At 41.8% G+C, this 18,610-nt stretch overlaps 1 long non-coding RNA gene and 2 other non-coding genes across 3 annotated transcripts; 2 read left to right on the top strand and 1 right to left on the bottom strand.

The window, feature by feature from the left end:
- The first annotated feature begins 456 nt into the window (after window positions 1-456).
- On the top strand, window positions 457-9,240 carry LOC115414661 (uncharacterized). The gene is made up of 3 exons (XR_003934694.1): window positions 457-661; window positions 8,787-8,977; window positions 9,107-9,240. It is a non-coding gene; the product is annotated as an uncharacterized LOC115414661 (long non-coding RNA).
- On the top strand, window positions 1,836-2,001 carry LOC115415675 (U1 spliceosomal RNA). Its single transcript, XR_003934851.1, has one exon. It is a non-coding gene; the product is annotated as a U1 spliceosomal RNA (small nuclear RNA).
- Window positions 9,241-17,722: 8,482 nt separating the features above from the next.
- LOC115415676 (U2 spliceosomal RNA) lies at window positions 17,723-17,913 on the bottom strand. The gene has a single exon (XR_003934852.1). It is a non-coding gene; the product is annotated as a U2 spliceosomal RNA (small nuclear RNA).
- Between the last annotated feature and the right edge of the window lie 697 nt (window positions 17,914-18,610).

An 18,610-nucleotide genomic window follows, 5' to 3' on the forward strand; every position in this document is an offset into this window, starting at 1 on the left:
TTTAATTTTGTCAACTTTGTTAGTTGAGGTTCTGTTTTGTTTTGCTTAAGAGTCAGTTTTGTTGGTTGAGGGTTAGTTTTATTAGTTGAGGGTTGGTTTAGAGTTAGTTTTGTTGGTTGAGAATAAGTTTCATTTTAGTTTAGAATGAGCTTTATTAGTTGAGGGTATGTTTTCGTTTAGACTTAGCTTTATTGTCATGCAGCATGAATAGGATTAAAATAATAAATTTTAAAAAATAGAAAAGAGCTGGAAAAAAAATAGAGTAAAATAACCACTACTATAATATCCTTTAAAACAGACTAAAAAATAAACTAAGTAAGTTTTATCTTAATTTAGAGTGAGTTTTCTTCCTCTAAGTTCTGTTTTCGTAGCTGAGGATGTGTTGAAGTCAGACACGTGACTCATTTGCATATTTGATGAGCTACTCACGTGTACTCTCTGAGATTCTCACCTGCTCTGGCCTGTTGCCTGTTTGTTTGCGGTCAAGACCGACTCTGGATGCTGGATAAATAGTGTTTAGTGCAGGTTTATCAAGGCTATATTGTATTAAGTCGTGTATTACTGTCATGAGCATGTTATGACCCGGAGACCCGATTTTCTGGAGCTAATTGTTGCTGCGTAGGTCATGGCCGCCGGCGCCCCTCAGCTGTGTCGTCGAAAAGTGAGTATGCTTTCGACATTAACTCGAAGTTTACCTCCATGTACGTGCATATTTGCACACTAACATCTTTTTTTTAAACTTTTGCAATGAAGCAAGTGAGCTTGAAAACGGAAAAAAGCACGACTTTAAAGAAATTTAAAATGGCCTTGAGGCCTTACCACCCTGACGACATATTAAAACGTGAACTCGTGTTTTATCGCAATTAGGCGTTGGTCAAAACTTGTTTTCTTTGCATGTATCATAATTTAACATGTTTAGAGAACAAGTTAAAACTAAAATGAAACAAAAGTTACCAGAGACAACTTTTTTGTGTATTATCTCATTTGTTAGTAGCAGTAGACGGGCGTAAACGGGTGCGTAAGAAACTGCCTTTTCTGCCTTAGCACTGGAAATGTCTTAAAAATAAGTGCAATGGTGTTTGAAAACTTAATATACTTGAATTTTTCACACTTTTACAAGATTATAAAAGTCGGACCTTCTACAAGTCATCCCAATAAAATTAACTGTAATGACTTACTTTGTCCACACGGTGGCGCCAAAGCCACGTAAACTGGTGCAGAGGCGTTCACGGCATTGCGGCCACCGTATTCAGTGAATGAATTCGAGGTGCATGTGAAGCTCCCGAATGCTGACACCGTTACAAATTCTCAACTAGACTCGGGCAATTAATAAGTTAGACTGCTCATCCTATGGCGTATTTCACCTCCGTTGGGTTTACATGGCGGCTCTGCTTCGTGAGTGGCTGTTGCCATGGTGACTCCGGTTAGGAAGGCGTTCCTAGCAGAGCGGTTACTAGGATCCCAACTAAGCTAAACTCGTTTTTTATTTCACATTTAAAGACCGTCGGGTTTCAACGACTTAACACGGCTTGTTGAGGGATGTCACATTTGACAGTTATTGGATTTAAAAGTAAAAACGTCTCTCAACCGGAAGTAGCCCTCCACATGACGTCAGAATACAGTGTGGCAAAGCATGATGGGACATATGATCATTGAAATAATGTAAGTAAAATGTAGTTTGTATGTATACTTTAAAAAAAACGACGAATTCATGAATAGTATGCATGTTTTATTATCTACAATTTTCTGAAACACGATCGCCCTTTATTTTGTGGCTCCGTGACGTAAGCATGTACAAACGTGAATGACGTCCTCCTCTTGGCCGTGTACAACTCATACTTACCTGGCAGGGGAGATACCATGATCAAGAAGGTGGTTCACCCAGGGCGAGGCTCAGCCATTGCACTCCTTGGTTGTGCTGACCCCTGCGAATTCCCCAAATGTGGGAATCTCGACTGCATAATTTCTGGTAGTGGGGGACTGCGTTCGCGCTCTCCCCTGATAACTTGTTCAAAGAATAATACAGACATATGCTAATGAAAGATTTGTTACATAAAGTGGAATGTGTGGCATATTCCTATAGTGTCAGCTTAATGAATCACTTACTGGTGATATCAGGTGGACTTATGTCATTGCAGCCTGGATACTGACAGTGGGGTGTGTTGCTTCAGTGGACAGGGTGGACATCAAATAATTAAAAGTGCTTATTGACTGAAGGAGAGGTGAATGTATTCCACTTAATTTGAGTATGATCAAAATAACAGAACTAATACAGTGTGTCAAATGCATACTTATAAAATATTTTGTTGCAAAGAAGTAAAGTGAAAATGTGAAATTAAAGTGAAACTTTGTACAAATCATTAGGACATCGGAGTGCTTGTGGACAAGGCAGGGGTTATACATTTTTATTGAGAAGAAGTTGGTGCAGGGCCCTCGGTCGGGGTGACGTGCAATTGAACGTATGTCGAAAGCATATGTAACGAGGGTCTACAGTCTACAGTTGCACGGTAGACGGCCCGACACGCAGCAAGTTGGGCGCAAGTCGATTTTCTCTCTTTAGCACCAGTTCTCATGCTTTGGAAAACACTTCCACATGGTACAGAAGAGGTGGGAGTACATAAAAAATTCAGTCCAAGTTTTTAGAGGTGCTGGGAAGTGTGTTTCTGATTCTTCCAATATTACGGAACATCCTGTGTTGATACGTTGTACTCAGACAGATAGCGCTGGACTTAAGCAATGGCACCTGCAGTCGCATTGGAATTCATGTTGCTTTGCAAAACTTCCATGTCCAGCTGCTGCCATAGGTTGTTACCTATGAAAACAATACAATACTTCTTTGTTAGCAACTAATTACACATCACCTGACATGACTTGGGGAAAAAAAAAGTTACATTACTTGCCTGAACAGAGTGGTGATGATAAATGTTGAGTTGAAGGTCCAGGCTGTGCTTCTTCCCGTGTTGCTCCAGTTACAGCTGATGGGGTTGGCTCAGGCCTCCTTATTTCAGCAGTACACTCTGCTTTGAGGTGGTTTACTGCATTGTTGTCCTTGGAAGATCTAAGAAATCCAAGAGTCTTGAATCTTGGGTCAAGGCCGAGGATGAGACGGCCCACCCGTTGGCCGACTGTCTGCAGTCCACATCTCCGGGCTAACGGGGAGGGGGCATCATCTGCAATCCACAGTCTACAGTCCCCCTTCTTCTGGACAGGAGGGGCAAAGAGGGCCCGCGGTCTATGTGATGTGCAAATGATCTGTAAGAAAAGCACGTGAAATGACAGAAATTTTTTTTATTGATTTATTTAGAATGTGGAAATGATACAAGCTTCCTGATTGCTACTGACTTCTTTACACAACATAATACAGAAATGAAAATTCAAGGAAGCATAAAATGATGACACGCAAGAAGGAAAAGAAAAAAGTCATATTCGAAAAGGAGGGAGAAGAAGCATAGCTTATTAGCTCTCACCCCTTTGTCTAAACCAAACAGTGTGTGTGCGTGTGTGTGTGTGTGTGTATATACAGACACACACATACACGTATACAGACATACATACATGTACACAAATACACATTTACATATACCATCATATACATACAGGTATATGCATATACGCACATGTACACAGTCAAGCGCATACACTTACATATACAAATTCATATATACACTGTTACATACATACACATATACATTCACATTGGCTTCTCTCCCTCTAATCCCTATGCCATATCACTGAGTACAGGACAATAGTCAGTAATGATAATTATCAATTATAACTGCCAAACAAATTTTTTGTACATTTTCATTTTCACATGAAAATCAAACGTTTCTCCCTGAATAAACTAAGACTTTAGAAGCGAATTGGTACGTGATATCCACCCAAATGTGTCTCATCTATTTTCTTGTCTTCTGTGCACATGTTGGTTTGTTTACAGGGGACATCAACCATGGGAGGCGGGACAAATCTGACCCAGGCCACTTCCTCAGAGGTGTCCGTCCCTTTATTAGGAATGAGGACATGCGTCACGTTGCGTGACATATCTGGAAGGCTGCGCCATTTTGACCTGACAAGCTATCGGTTGCTATGGGCAACAGCATAGTACAGACGTGCAGGAAAGAGCCGTACAAATCAGGATTTAAGAAAAAAATGAATAAGGTGGCAGTGGCGAAAGCACGGGGTCCCTATCTGGTGAAGCTCAATGCCACTGCTAAGCAAAGGTATTTGGAGAAGATCAGAGATATTAAGGATATAAACCCTATGAGTGCCCCTCCCCCTTCCTTGTTCACGACCATCCCATGCCAGAAAAAAAAGCCCCAAGGTAATCGCAGGTGAGTCGCTTTTGTTATCCATCGTGACAGTTATTACACACATGTATGACCACATGCCGCAGTTTTACATGTAAAGAATACCTGGACGCGGCATGCGCGAGTTAGCCGGCAAGATGGAGTCTCGCTGAAACTCCATTTCAGTTTGTGTGGAAATATTACTGCATAACTTAGTTATAGGCTGAATTTGAAATTATTGTTTTGAAGTGTTCTATTTATATGTTCATTCAAAATAATGAAATGGTTTGTTCAATGTGTTTTTGGTTAAAAAAAAAAAAACAAAAAAAAAAAACATATTTTTTCCCACTCGGATTTCATGCTTTCAGTGTGATTTTTGGTTTAGTATTTTAATACAACATGTCAAATGAAAAATAATTGTACAGTCACACAAGTTAGGTTGCACTGAAACAAATGATACCAAGTAAGGCAAGATAAACACTTTTTTGATGAGCGATACCAAGGCAAAATCAGAAGTATTCAAAAACAGCCCATATACGTATACACACACACACACACACACACACACACATATACAGGGCGGGGAAGCAAAATTTACAATATTTTGAGGCAGGGATTGAAAGACAGTGTATGACCAATTAGTTTATTGAAAGTCTTGAGAATTTATTTGCCACAAGAAAATTTATATAATAGAAAATGTTTTTATTCTGTGTGTCCCCCTTCTTTCTCAATAACTGCCTTCACACGCTTCCTGAAACTTGTGCAAGTGTTCCTCAAATATTTGGGAGACAACTTCTCCCATTCTTCTTTAATAGTATCTTCCAGGGCGCTAGTGAGCAGGCAATGGAGTAGGTTGCAAGATTGGTGAGCTCTGCAAAAAACTGTAAAAAAGTCATATTAAATGCCATTTTGATTGGCAATGCGATTCGCCTAAACCATCTAAGACTATATTGCATCATCTAGTCGGCGCTCTTTATTCCTACAAATGTAAATGGCGCACAACCTACGCAAATTCAAGTACACGGGTAAACCTGCTACTACCAACAAGCTACAACCTGACACAGCTAGCAACATTCCTGATACGTCGGAGATGACTGAGCAATCCGAAATAATGGAGCTCAAAGCTGATCTACAATCATTTATTAAAACTGAAATGGCTGCGCTTTTCCAAGGTGAGCTGAAGAAGATAATAGCAAGTGAGTTTGATGCAGTTAAACTGGAGCTACAAGCATGCAAGCTAGAAATGGCTAATAGCACCTCAGCCCTTCGCTCAGACCTGGATACAGTTAAGACCACCGTGTCGGACATTGAAAAGGGGCTCTCTGACTGCTCGGACGACATCACCATGCTACAAAATACCGTTCAAAAACTGGAGAAGAGTGTGGAAACGCTGCAGGAGAAGTGCTTAGACATAGAGGGACGAATGCGGAGATCTAATATTCGTATATTAAATGTACCCGAAGACGCCGCAAGCACACCACTCTCAGTTTCAAAACTACTCAAAGAAGTCCTAAAGCTGGACAAAGATGTGCTGATTGACAGATCTCATCGCACTCTACAGATGCAACGAGCAGACGGTAAACCCAGAACAATCATCGCAAAGATGCATTACCATCAAGACTGTCTGGATATTCTTCGCCGGGCACGGGAGGCTGGAAAGCTCTGCCACAACGGTTCAACCATTTTCATCTTTCCCGACTACCCACCAAGTGTGGCCCGCGCCAGATCAGCTTTTAACGAAGTCAAAAAGCTCTTACGGGGACGGGAAGGTGTTCGATACGGGATTTTCCATCCAGCTCGACTCAGAATCACCCACAATGGAATGGAAAAATACTTTCAAGATGAAGCGGCGGCTCTGACCTATGTGAAAAACAACATTCTGTAAGGCAGCCCGTATGCTACGATCGCAGCTTCATTACTTCGTTCTTTTTGCTTTTTGTTTTTTTATTGTACTCTTTAGGCATGTTTTGTGTCATATCATTCCAGCTGGGTGAGTACATTATGACTGCACTCTAATCTGACTTTTCACCACTGATCCTGTAGGAAACTGTGTAAGTTTAGCTGTTTGAAGTTAACAATGTAACAGCAGAGGCCGTTTAATTTTGCTTTCATCAGTTTGATGATGTACTAGCTAATAATGAACGTTAATGTAATTGTTATTTATGTACCTGTTTTGGTTTTGGGATTCTCTTTTTCTTCAGATATGACTTGGATTTAATTTAAAATATATTATGCAGAGTAACCTGCAAAACTAGAGCTCTGACAAACACGTAATGTGTGGATATTGTTGTAAAGGGTTAGTTTATCACCATGTTTTTGTTGGTGACAGTTGGGATTGGGTACCTGTTGCACCTAAATTAATATTGTTTTTTCTTTGTTTTATTTACTTTCTTATTAGTGAAGGGATTGTCTCTTGTATGTTTGGATCTAACCACATTACTCATCTTATATTCTTTAGTATAATTTTACTCAAACGTTAATGGCTAGTCCATTAAGTTATATCCCATCTACTATCTGCCAGGTAAATTTTGTCAGCTGGAATGTCAAATCCCTGAATCATCCAGTTAAACGAAGAAAAGTACTCACACACCTGAAACAGTTAAATGTAGACATTGCTTTTCTCCAAGAGACACATTTAAACACGTTTGACCATTTTAGACTTAGAGGGGGCTGGGTGGGACATTTATTCCATTCTAATTTCCATTCTAAATCCAGAGGTACAGCTATTCTTATAAGGAAAAATGTATCATTTACCACGTCAAAAGTGGAAACCGACTCAACCGGTCGCTTCATAATAGTTGTGGGTAGACTAAATAACACCCCCGTTGTTCTGGTAAATATATATGCCCCTAATTGGGACGACAGCGCATTCTTCACTGGAATTTTTTCCAAGATACCAAATATAGATGCTCACCATCTTATTCTTGGCGGTGATATTAATTGCGTTTTATCACCATCACTAGATCGTAGTTCACCTAAGACAATACAACCAACTAGGTCAACTAAAGTGATTAACCAACTTCTCAAAACTTATGGAATGACTGATGTCTGGAGGTTTCAAAATCCTGGTCGCAGAGGCTATTCTTTTACTCACCAGTACATAATAGTATCTTCCAGACTTTCTCGTAATAGTTTTACTCATAGTCATTCTCTTCTTTACATTATAAACAGTCTTTATGGACACGCCAACTATTTTTGAAATCTCCTTTGGTGTGACGAGTGCATTAAGCAAATCACACACTCTTTGACGTTTGCTTTCCTGATTACTCATATGGGCAAAAGTTTCTGAAAAGGTATGGATAATAGTGTTAGGTATGATTATGACATCAATATATGTTTGGTTTCAAAACAATTGACGTAGTGCCTGCTGAGAAAAAACAACTAAATGTTCCTTGTAAATTTTGCTTCCCCACCCTGTGTGTGTGTGTGTGTGTGTGTGTGTGTGTGTATATATATATATATATATATATATATATATATATATATATATATTCAGCTGATTCAGAACTCTGCAGCTAGGTTATTAACCAAAACCAAGAAGAGAGAACACATTACTCCAGTGTTGGTTTCCCTGCACTGGCTACCGGTAACCTACAGAATTGATTTTAAGATACTACTCCTCACGTATAAAGCTCTAAATGGAACCGGACCAAGTTATATTGCAAACTCACTGATCAATTATGTACAAACTAGAACACTGAGGTCATCAAACGCAGGGTTACTAGCGACTCCCAGAAATATTACAAAGAAAATGGGGGACGCAGCCTTTACGAACTATGCACCAAAGTTATGGAATACAATTCCAAAAGACATTAGAGAAGCCAGTTCACTGAATATATTTAAAACCAAATTAAAAACATTTTTATTCTCATTAGCCTTTGAAAGGAGATAAAAATGGGGTCACAATTCAGGAACCAGGAATGTGTGGTTTTTATTTTTATTTTATTTTATTGTATTTCTGTTTTATTTTTTATTTTATTGTATTTCTTGCACTTCAAAAATTCTATGCATAATCAAATATTTTAATGTGCACTGCTTTTATTTTTATTTTATTGTATTTCTCTCAAATTTCATCGTATTTCTTGCACTTCAAAAATTCTATGCATAATCAAATATTTTAATGTGTGCTGTTTTTAGATTTATTTTATTGTATTTCTAATCAAATCTTAATGTATTTTAATATTGTATTTTTTTTCAATCAATGTGAAGCACTTTGGGCTACAATTTCTGTATGAAAGGTGCTATACAAATAAAGTTTATTATTATTATTATTATTATATGTGTGTGTATGTCTGTCTGTCTGTCTGCCAAGCATGTCATAACAGTTATTACACACACATTATAAGTGGACATGTATGATTACATGCTATTACTTCTTCCTTTATACATATAAATATATACATGTACATTAATGTGTGTCTATAAATGTGTCCGTCTCTGCCAAGCATGTCATGACAGTTATTACACACACATTATATATGTTATTATTTATTCCATTCCTAGTTGCAGGATGGAGACCAAAAGTGTTACAGGGAAAGGTGTGGATGTGCTGCTGCCTGTCCTGTGTATCATGGACAAGAGTGTGCCAAACGACAGGCAGCAGTGTGTTTTGAAGGCTTCCAAGGAAGCAAACGTAGCCAAGGCCCTACGCATGGATGCCACTGCCAGCAACCCCAAGAAAGCTTGTTAAGAAGGTAAAGTGTTGTTTTTTGTTTTGGTTTTTTTAAACATAATCACACACGTTTTTGGATCTCTGAACCTTCTTAACACATACACATGACCGACTGATAATGATGTTGTTGGTAACTATTTTCAACCTTCAGCTGAAAAGAGGTGCCGTCCTTGTTGGAGCCACCGCACCAATCAAAACTCAAATCCTTGGCCAGCTGATGCTCAGCTTTGGAAAGTATTGCGGCAGGACATTCAAGTGACTGGTGGAAAATGATGGTGGATACATCAAATAGTGAGTTTGAAGTTATTAAGTTATGTATGTGTGACACACAAGTAATGGCAGTTACAAGACTCTTCTGTTGTGTTCTTTCAGTCTCCTGGATCGTCATATGAAGGAGAGACGGCAGGCAGGCAGGACTGAGGACACCCCAGAGTGGTAGTTGAAAGAGCAGCTGCTGGCCTACGCACAGCTGTTCCCACCAGTGTCCTGCCACCTGGAGGTCAATGTGGACCAGGCCATCTATGGACAGGGTCACTTCCGGTCCTCTACCTTTTCAGAGATGTGGCAGTGGTACAGTCTGCACAAGACCCTGCTCGCAGATCCACAGTTTTGAGGAGGCTGAGTGCTCAGCACCTCATCCACCGCCTTCTGAAAGTCTGCAAAAGATTCAAAAGTCCTCCTTCCTGGTAAATCCCTGTGAGGCTGACAACTTGGTCATCTCACAGTAGGGCTGTGCAATTAATCGAAATTCAATTACGATTTCGATTATTAGACGCAAAATTTATGTAATCGAGAAAAAAACGATTATTAATTTTGAGTTGTTTTAATTCACGCGCACGCAAGCTACCATGAGCTGCTCTGCCCCGCCCCCCTCTAAGCTACTGCTGCCTGCTAGCCGGCAGGTCCACCCCAAGAGGAAAGTTGTACCTAGCGGTCTGGAAAAATAGCAGGAGAATCACAGCAGAAGTGCTTGGTAAACAAAAAAGGCAAGTCAAATTCAACTGTATGGAATCCCTTTGGGTTTGATGAAGAAGACGAAGAGCAAAAACACATCACGTGCAAAAAGTGTTTTGTAGTTGTGTCCGCACCGACCGGTAACGCAACAAACCTTTGTAACCATTTAAAGTTTAACCACCGCCACCGTTATCATAATCTTATGAAAAACTAAAACACATAAAAACAACTTCGTCCGCAATGCAATCTTCAGTTTCCGAATCTCTTTACGCTGCAACTCCCGTATTAACCTAAGCCTAACCTGTATAACCCTAACGTACGTCTTCTAGATGGCTGATGTATACAGAAGGCCTTACCTGAAACCTCACGGCACGCCACTTAATTTACTATGTGTCATACTACATTGAACATACTTGAATGTATAATTTGCACTTTACGTGTTTCTTTTTTTTTTAATTGCTACAGTTCTATGGCAAGTCTATAGCAGTTTAATTACAGTGCACTATTTATTTACAAAAGGAAACATACTTCAATTTACAGTACACTTATTTGCATTCAAAGATTTTTTTGTTTCATACAAAAGTGAACATACTTTGCTTTAGTGGTTAAAAGCTTTATTTATGTTTAAAGAGTATATTTTACATTGTCTTGCAAGAAAAAAATAAACAACTTTAAGGTTAACAAATAATCGTTTTTAATAATCGTGATTTCAATTATTGCTAAAATAATCGTGATTTTTTTTTTTTTTTTTTTTCCTATAATCGAGCAGCCCTATCTCACAGTATGATTTCTGGCAGTATTTCTGGTGGCCCTGTGTGGACTTGCTACAGAGAGAACACACATGTATTTTTGCCACAATCGGAGTCTCAAAAGGAAAAAGTCTCTCTTTATAAATTGTGGATTTGGCCGGGTGGTGAAGGGGCTTGGGTGGAGCATAGGCCACGGGCTGCGATGCAGGTGCTAACAGCAGCAGATACTGGGAGGCAGGCAGGGGCCGTGTGGCAGCCGTGGGCATCTGTGATCCAAACCCCGGGAGACGTGTGTGTGATGAGGGGCTGGTGTGCTGTTGATGTTGCTGTTGCTGCAGCGGTGGTGGCGGAGAGAGCAGGTGTGGCTATCGGCTTAGGCAGGGGCGCATCTCGTCTCCGCTTTAGTTCCCTGGTCCCTGCCAAAGTTGCAGGAACCACATACTGGAGCTGAGGCCGACTGGTCTGCGGTCTGACGTCCGGGAGCTCTTCTGCAGGTGGCTGACTGGTGGAGGCGATGCTTTGCGTGCGGCGGAGGATGGACAAGCCCTGGTCGGTCACGTTTGTGGCTGACAGTGCCTCCTCTCTGCGGATGAACTCTCCAATGCACTTGGAATTGATCTCCAAGATGGGGATGTCGAGTTTGCGGAGCACGGGGTCATCCACTGTCACCCTCTGCTGCACGCGCTGGTACAGCTTTGTGATCAGCTGTTTGGCCGGTGTTCCTTGGCGTTTTGCGGCACACTGGGGATGCAGCCAGAGGTTTGTAATGATGCAGTTCATCCGGCGGTTCTTCCTGGAGTCCAGCAGATGGGCAACAGCGAAGTGTTTGCCAAACTTGATCCTCTGCACGAGGGAGGCGTCGGAGGGGTCACCGTTGGTGCGGCCAAAGAGAGCGTTGCCCCACCGTGCAGAGTACAGGCTGTCGAACTGCTGGATGCTGCGGTCGTGGAGGCCGAGCTGGTTCCAGGCACCGATGACCCTCTGCCTCGTGGACTCGGTGAGAGAAAGCTTTCCCTCCTCCAGCGCAATCTCCACCAGGACACGGCTGAGCTCCTCCACGTGCTGGTACCCAGGGAGATGGTTTGGGCCACACACGTCCTCGGCACAGGGGTCAAGCTCTGACGCCACAGTCAGCTCTGTGAGGCACAGACTACTCCTCAATGGAGCCAGAGCGTCGCCCTCACTGTCAGTGGCATAGCCCGGATCTTCTCCCTCTTCTTCCGGCACATCTGTGTCACTGGTGGCGGCCCTCGCCTCCTCCTCCTGGATGGTCTCTCGGGTCTGTGTGTAGTGCCCCTGAATGTTGAAGTCCGCTGAGGACTGGGAGAAGAAGTACTCCAGCTCGATCAGCTCGTCGCCAGGAGGAACCGGGGGGGTGTAATTTTCCTCCGCCACTTTGCCAAACATTTCCTGGCAGCGGCGGTTGAGGCGGTCGATCAGTGGAGACACGTAGACCCGATACCTCCACCCCTTCTGGCCTCTGACGCAGGTGGTCTCTCTGTCCGCGTTCCACCGTGCGATGCCGCTCAGGAGGTACACTTGAAAAGGCTGCGCAGTGAGGCCCTGGGATGAAGCTGGGTAAGAAGGAGTGGCCTCCAGCCCTCCAGGCTGTTGCTGCCTCGCACCGTCCTGTAGCGTGCCAGGCGTACACCGTTCCGCATCACGTATTTGGTGATGATGCACATGTTGCGGCCCGGTGGGTCCTGTATGCACTCCAGGTGTTTCTGCTGGTTCTCCCAGACCCGGTCGACGGGGACGCCATTCTCGTCCAGCCCCGCCGGCCTTTTATTGTAATAATAATAATAAAGTTAATAAAGTTTATTTATATGGCACTTTTTGCAGAAAGATTTCACAAAGTGCTTTGCAATAAAATCAGAGGTAAAATACGTAGTCAATGAAAACACAGTTATATACACAGGTATGAAAACACACAGGTACATGCCTTTAAGGATGTCGATGGCAGCCTGGGCACGAGTGAAAGTCACCTGGGCCCCGACAGTGATCCTCCTCACGCAGTGCCTCAGATCATGTTTTGTCACATGAGTCTGAAGCATTTCGACATCAGTCATGAACGCATATCAGATGGGGTGTCCAGCTCTCTCGGCTTGCAGGAGGAGTGCCACGTCGTCCTCATTGAAGGCAAATACTGCAGCGGAGAGTGCCGACTTGAAAAGGGTGTTCTTGGGGTGGTGATCGGTTCGAAGGGCAGCATCCAACCTGTGGATCCAGTGGAAGATGTCCAGCCGCACCATCATTCCACTGTCCATTCACTCCTGGAACAGCTGCTCTGCTGAAGAGACCCCTTGTTTACGGCAGCAGCCACGGTCCACGTACATTAGCTCTGGTGCCGATTCGCCAGCCCTCCTGTAGCGCTCTGTCAGACCCCTGGCCATGGGCAGCAGCTTGTTAAGGGACTTCTCACAAGTGATGACTAACGTGAGTATCTGTCCCATCTCATTGCCCATGTTGGTGCACCACTCAGCGGTGCCCTTGCCGTCTCCGGACAACTTCTTGCATATCTGTTATTGAAGCACCGGGGGGAGAGAGAGAGAGAGAAGCGGGTCAATTGAGTATTGGATGCCACCACATTTTCCCATGTCAAATCACTTTACTTGTGACTGCAGTTAACATTATTGCTGTAATTACGTTGAAAAAATAAAATAAGATCTGCTCAACCTCTGAGCTCCCAAAGAATTTATTCCCACGGGTGACGTTTCGGGCTGACGCCCTTCATCAGACTTAGGGCAGATTAGATCGCACAGCTGTATATATAGAGTGCGTAACTGCAATGCCACGTAACAGGTAATGCATGACATCTCATATAATCAAAACAAAATATAAGCTTTTTTTAAAATTCACAATAGATCATATAAATTCAACAATGACATCTTTTAAACAAATACAAGCACCGTGATCCAGCCACTTTAAATACATGAAAATACAGATACAGACAAATACAATAATGGAATTCAACTGAATTAATGCAAATTCATTAATATGGTGATCAAGTTATTTTAAGATACATTCATATAGTAACATATTGTTTTAAAGTCATATTAAGTTCACGTTATAATGTCCAAGTTACTTGAAAATCATACAATAACCAAGCTGTTTTAAAGTCATATAAGTTCATGATATTATACTGACCAAGTTACTACTGTAACTTACTGTAATTTAATGTAACAAGCTCATTTATATTTACATGTACTGTGAGAAACTTGATCATTGTAGTTACATGAACCCAGATGAATATAACAGTAACCTGGTCATTGTAGTTGCATGAACTTGTATGCACTTTAAGAAACCTGGTCATCGCAGTTACAGCAGTAACTTGGTCAATTGTTGAATTTATATGATCTATTGTAAATTTTAAAAAAGCTTATTTTGTTTTGATTATATGAGATGTTGTGCATTACCTGTCACATGACATTGCAATTAAGCACTCCATGTAAACAGCTATAAACCTTATTTTATTTTTTCATCTAATTTTTTGGGATCCTGCACACCTTTCATTTTCTGGATGTGCGTGTCGATCACCTCTCTTCATGCTGAAAATTAAGTTAGCTTCTTAGTGGAGTCATACTTGAGGACTTTTCCGAACGTCGACATAATCTGTGTTCGGTTGTCCTCCATATTGTCTGCCTCTGCTATTAGGTATGCCTTCCTCAGGAGCTTTGGGCTCGGTAGTCCCGCCTTGGTGGTGGATCCTGGAACCGGTGGCCAAGAGATCCTGGATATAGGCAGAACACACACACAAACACTTAGACTCTGTATCTTTTAGAAAAATAATGGCCGGACTGATTATCACACACACACAAAAACGTGCAGTATGTTGCAAATCATACTCATAGACGATGCCGCCGGGCTGGCAGACCTGGCTGAGAAGGGTTGTGTACAGGCCTCTGACCAAACCAGGAGGCTCTGGGGGGAAAAACCACATTCTGTCGTCCTTCGGGACCCGTCTCCTCCGGATTTTCCTGTACTTATCACGGTACATCTCTGCCCGGAGCAGGCCCCGCTGGCTGTCCTCCTTTAGCCACTTCACATCTGCTGGAGGAAGCCAGTGGGAAGGAGTTTCCCATGCCTTATGCCATCCTTCCAAGCTCACCTGCAAACATAAGACATAGTATGCCATCTGTCAGCACCAGTCAGGTCAGTGAGTTTATTTATGTATTTATTTATTTCAACGAAGTGTCTCCTGTGGTATAGATGCGTTGTGTATACCTGTGCTGGGTCAGACGATAGGTCTTCTAGAGATGCCACAGAACCGTATTCTCCAGCAGGTTCCAGACTGGGCTCTTGTCGCTCTGCACCAAGCGGTTGGCAGACAGTGGAAGCAGCCAGCGGTGCTGGCCCCACCACCACATCGGGCTCTGTGCCAGGACGAGTCGATGGCTTGTGGCGTGCAGAGACAGCTAAAGGTTCGCGCTTCTTGCTTGTTTCTGCTCTTCTCCTCCCTGTGTTTGGGGCGCACAGCAGCTGCAGAAGGTGGCGGCTGTGGTTGCTCCGCAGGGCTCTGCTCAGGCTCCTCCGTCTCTGTACGCTTGCATGGGGACTCCTGTGTGGGGCACACAGCAGCTGCAAGAGCAGATTGGCAAGTAGGCAGTAACAGCATTTCAGTCAGTCAACAAAACATATGTTTTCTGAGTGTGTCATTGGTTGTTCCACAACCTCTCAACTCAAAACAAAATACCTTTTTGTTTTTTTTCCAAACGTTTTTTTTTTTTCAAACATTGACAGCGCTTCCACAAGAGGCGCATCATCACCCCAAGAGTCCTCAGTCCTCTGCAGCAGACGTTGCCGGTGCGAAGATTACTGTTGGAGAGAGAATAAAAGTTTATTACCATTCAGTTTTGTCTTTTTAATAATTTAATGCACTTGAGGTTATTCACTGTCATATTTATGCACCTAGGAGTAGGCGTGTAAGAAAATATTGGTTCCGCAATGTTTCATTTCACGATACTGCATTGATATTAAATGTATCGATATTTTTAAGGCATTTATTCAGAGACATGGTGGAAGTTTAAGGGGATAGCAATGGTGAAATGCTATCAACACTGTTTCATAGTCAGTAGCATCGTTTTTGTTTTTAATGTTTCCTCCCTAAATTTTTGTCCCATGTATCTGTGAAGTGACTGGGGTTTGAGTCTAGATTAGTGATGGCCAGGTTGGTGTGTGGGAATTGTAAAGGCATCAAACTAGTCAGAAACCCCAAATAATGTACCTCTGGGTCTATATGTTTGCTGTGCCAATCACTGGAGTAACTGGAATAGTTTTCAACGCAGCAGTGTCTCCAAGGCGTCTTCGATAGGACGGATTTTACAGACAGCTTACAAAAACAATGAATGCACTACTATGGGACTGTTGGCGCATGTAAATTCAAAATGGTGAAATGGGGCGTGGACACTGGTCGTTACATGATCTCCTCAGTCCTAATTGTGTCCTCCTGATCTTTGATGGCTAAACGACAGGCAGCATGTTTTCATCTGTGTTTGTTAGTAAATGTTGTCGGCCCAGCAGTGAGATGAAGTGACTGTGTCACGTCCTTTTTTTTTTTTTTTTTTTTTTTTTTTTTAATTCTTACTGTTACGTCACGCACTTTTTTCTTTTATCATTTTATTTCGTCAGTGTTTATTTTTTGCCAAAGCATAGTCTGAATGATTCTGTTGGAAGGCTTTTTTTTCCCTTCCCCTGTGGGTGTTTCAGTTTCTGTCAGTGTCGTTTGTTTTGCACGGTAATGTCCAAATACCAGACAATACGTTGTTAATCTTTCAAATTATGTAAACACTTTACAGTCTTCTGAGTGCATTCTTATTTTGTAGTTTCTTTTGTGTGTAACTGTTTTTTTTGTGTGTTTTTTTTCAACATTTGACTTGACTGACTTTTGCATATATTTGTATGACAAATGACACCTTGTGTGCAAATGGAATAAATGAACCGTTCAATAATAAGAGAGAAAAGTGATGTTTCTTGTGATGTTTTTTTATTAAACTTTCGGTCAATATGGCGTTTGATACCAAGGCAAGAATTGGTTAAGTACACTTTGAAAAGGCACAATATATCCTCCTGAGACCCAGCAATGCATTTTTGTCCTCTTTAGTGGACAAGAGTTTCACAACTTTACTTAAAAAAAGGCTGTCAACTGCAAAGGACATTCCTTAAAGTGGTGTATGAGGTTGATCACCAATTTTCATCAAATCTGTAAAATCGGAGTAATAAACTAAGCATCATGACTCTGTTGTTCCGTGATTACGCACCTGAATCACTTTCCTCACAGTGAACAACTTCAAAGTTGACTCCAAAGCAGTCCATTTGTTTACATATTTTGTTGCCACGTGTATTGTGGGAATGGGAATTCCACACAGCGGCAGTATGGCTGCAGCAGCAGCAACAACAACAACAAACACGGAAATGGCTTCATTGCTTCTTGTGGCTGCGTGGAATTCTGAAAAGGCCTGAATGACTGTTTGGTTTTGGTTTGGATTAATAAGGTTAATTTTAGAAGAAAGTTAAATGATAAATGCTGCATTTCCTCCACAGTTTAGATGCTCCTGTAACACAGTTACCGGAACTTACCTGTGTAAAATTTATAGTATATTAATAGTATATTTTGCAATGTTTCTGAGAAAGCGTTTGCATGCTGTTGTTTTGAAATAGGTTATCTTATGTGGGTTTTTGAAAGCAATGATGAGGCAAATATTTGAGTCCTATGTGTGTTGTAGCATAATGCAACAGGCACTTGATGCAAGTTTCAGTTTTATAGGTTAAGCTCGAGCTACCATAGCTTTCTCTGAGGATGACAAACTCATTGGAACACTGAAGTGAATATATTCCATGTGGTGATGCAAAGCAAATGCATTTTCTTGAAAGAATGAACAAATGTTGGCTGATGGTTATCAATTGTAAATAACTGCAGTGGCATTCAGTGACAGAAAACAGACTCCCTGCCCGAAACGTGTATATATAGATACGGGTATAGTTTGCATAAGGTATGAAAGTATGTGCTTAGGAGCACAACTCTACATGAATCTCTTAGTCTAGTCGATTTACTTTAAACAACGAGAGGGGGGTGCACCGTTCCTGGAAGTACTGCAATACCAGGTCGATGCGTGGAGTGGACGGAGCAAGCCCCTATTCCATCTCCCTGTTCCAAAAATCAATTTAATATATGGTCCCCGGGTAGGGGACGTATCAGATATTAAACTGATAAGAACAGATACTACACTTGATCTTAGCCAAAAGGCCGAGAAGCGATACTGAGGATTTGACGAAGAAAGAGAGTCATTCTCCTGCCTACATTCGTCAATAAGGGTTGCAAAAAAAAATTTCTGGCTATTAATCACAACTGGAGATTTTATGAAAAACCTGATATTGTAAATTCGCTACAATACGCGTCTTTGTGAAGAGTTGTAGTAAAAAGAAACGAAACGAGGCTGAGTTAGGCCACTTCTGGTCACGTGACACGCCGCGTTCCAATCGCTGATCGCCATTTTCTCACTACTTTTAAACAGTATGGATATTTCTTTCTAAAAGACAGGATGGAGACCGCAGAATAAGACCTAGATGAGTTCACGTTTCAAAAGGTTTTCATTGTATAACTTGAGTTTCGTCTCTCGGTCAAGATAGAAAATTGTCTTTTTAACGTGGATCGTCCGTTTGAGAAAACACGTATCCTTAAAGCTGTACTAACTAGAGGCACACAAAAACACTCCATCTAAACAAGGAGAACTGAACACACCACAGTGGACTCCCACCGCTGGAATCAATTCAATAGATTTACCAGTGCATCGAAAACAACAGGACAGTTTCACTTTCCGGTAAAGACAGTCCATAACAACGGCTGAAAATAAAAATAACGTTGAAAACATTCCCAACGGTTAACGATACGACCAGTAAACATTTAAACCAAATATATTCTGAACACCAGCCTTAAAATTACACAAATGACCGCA

The sequence above is a fragment of the Sphaeramia orbicularis genome, chromosome 24 (assembly GCF_902148855.1).
Source record: "Sphaeramia orbicularis chromosome 24, fSphaOr1.1, whole genome shotgun sequence".
In the NCBI taxonomy this organism is placed as follows: Eukaryota; Metazoa; Chordata; class Actinopteri; order Kurtiformes; family Apogonidae; genus Sphaeramia; species Sphaeramia orbicularis.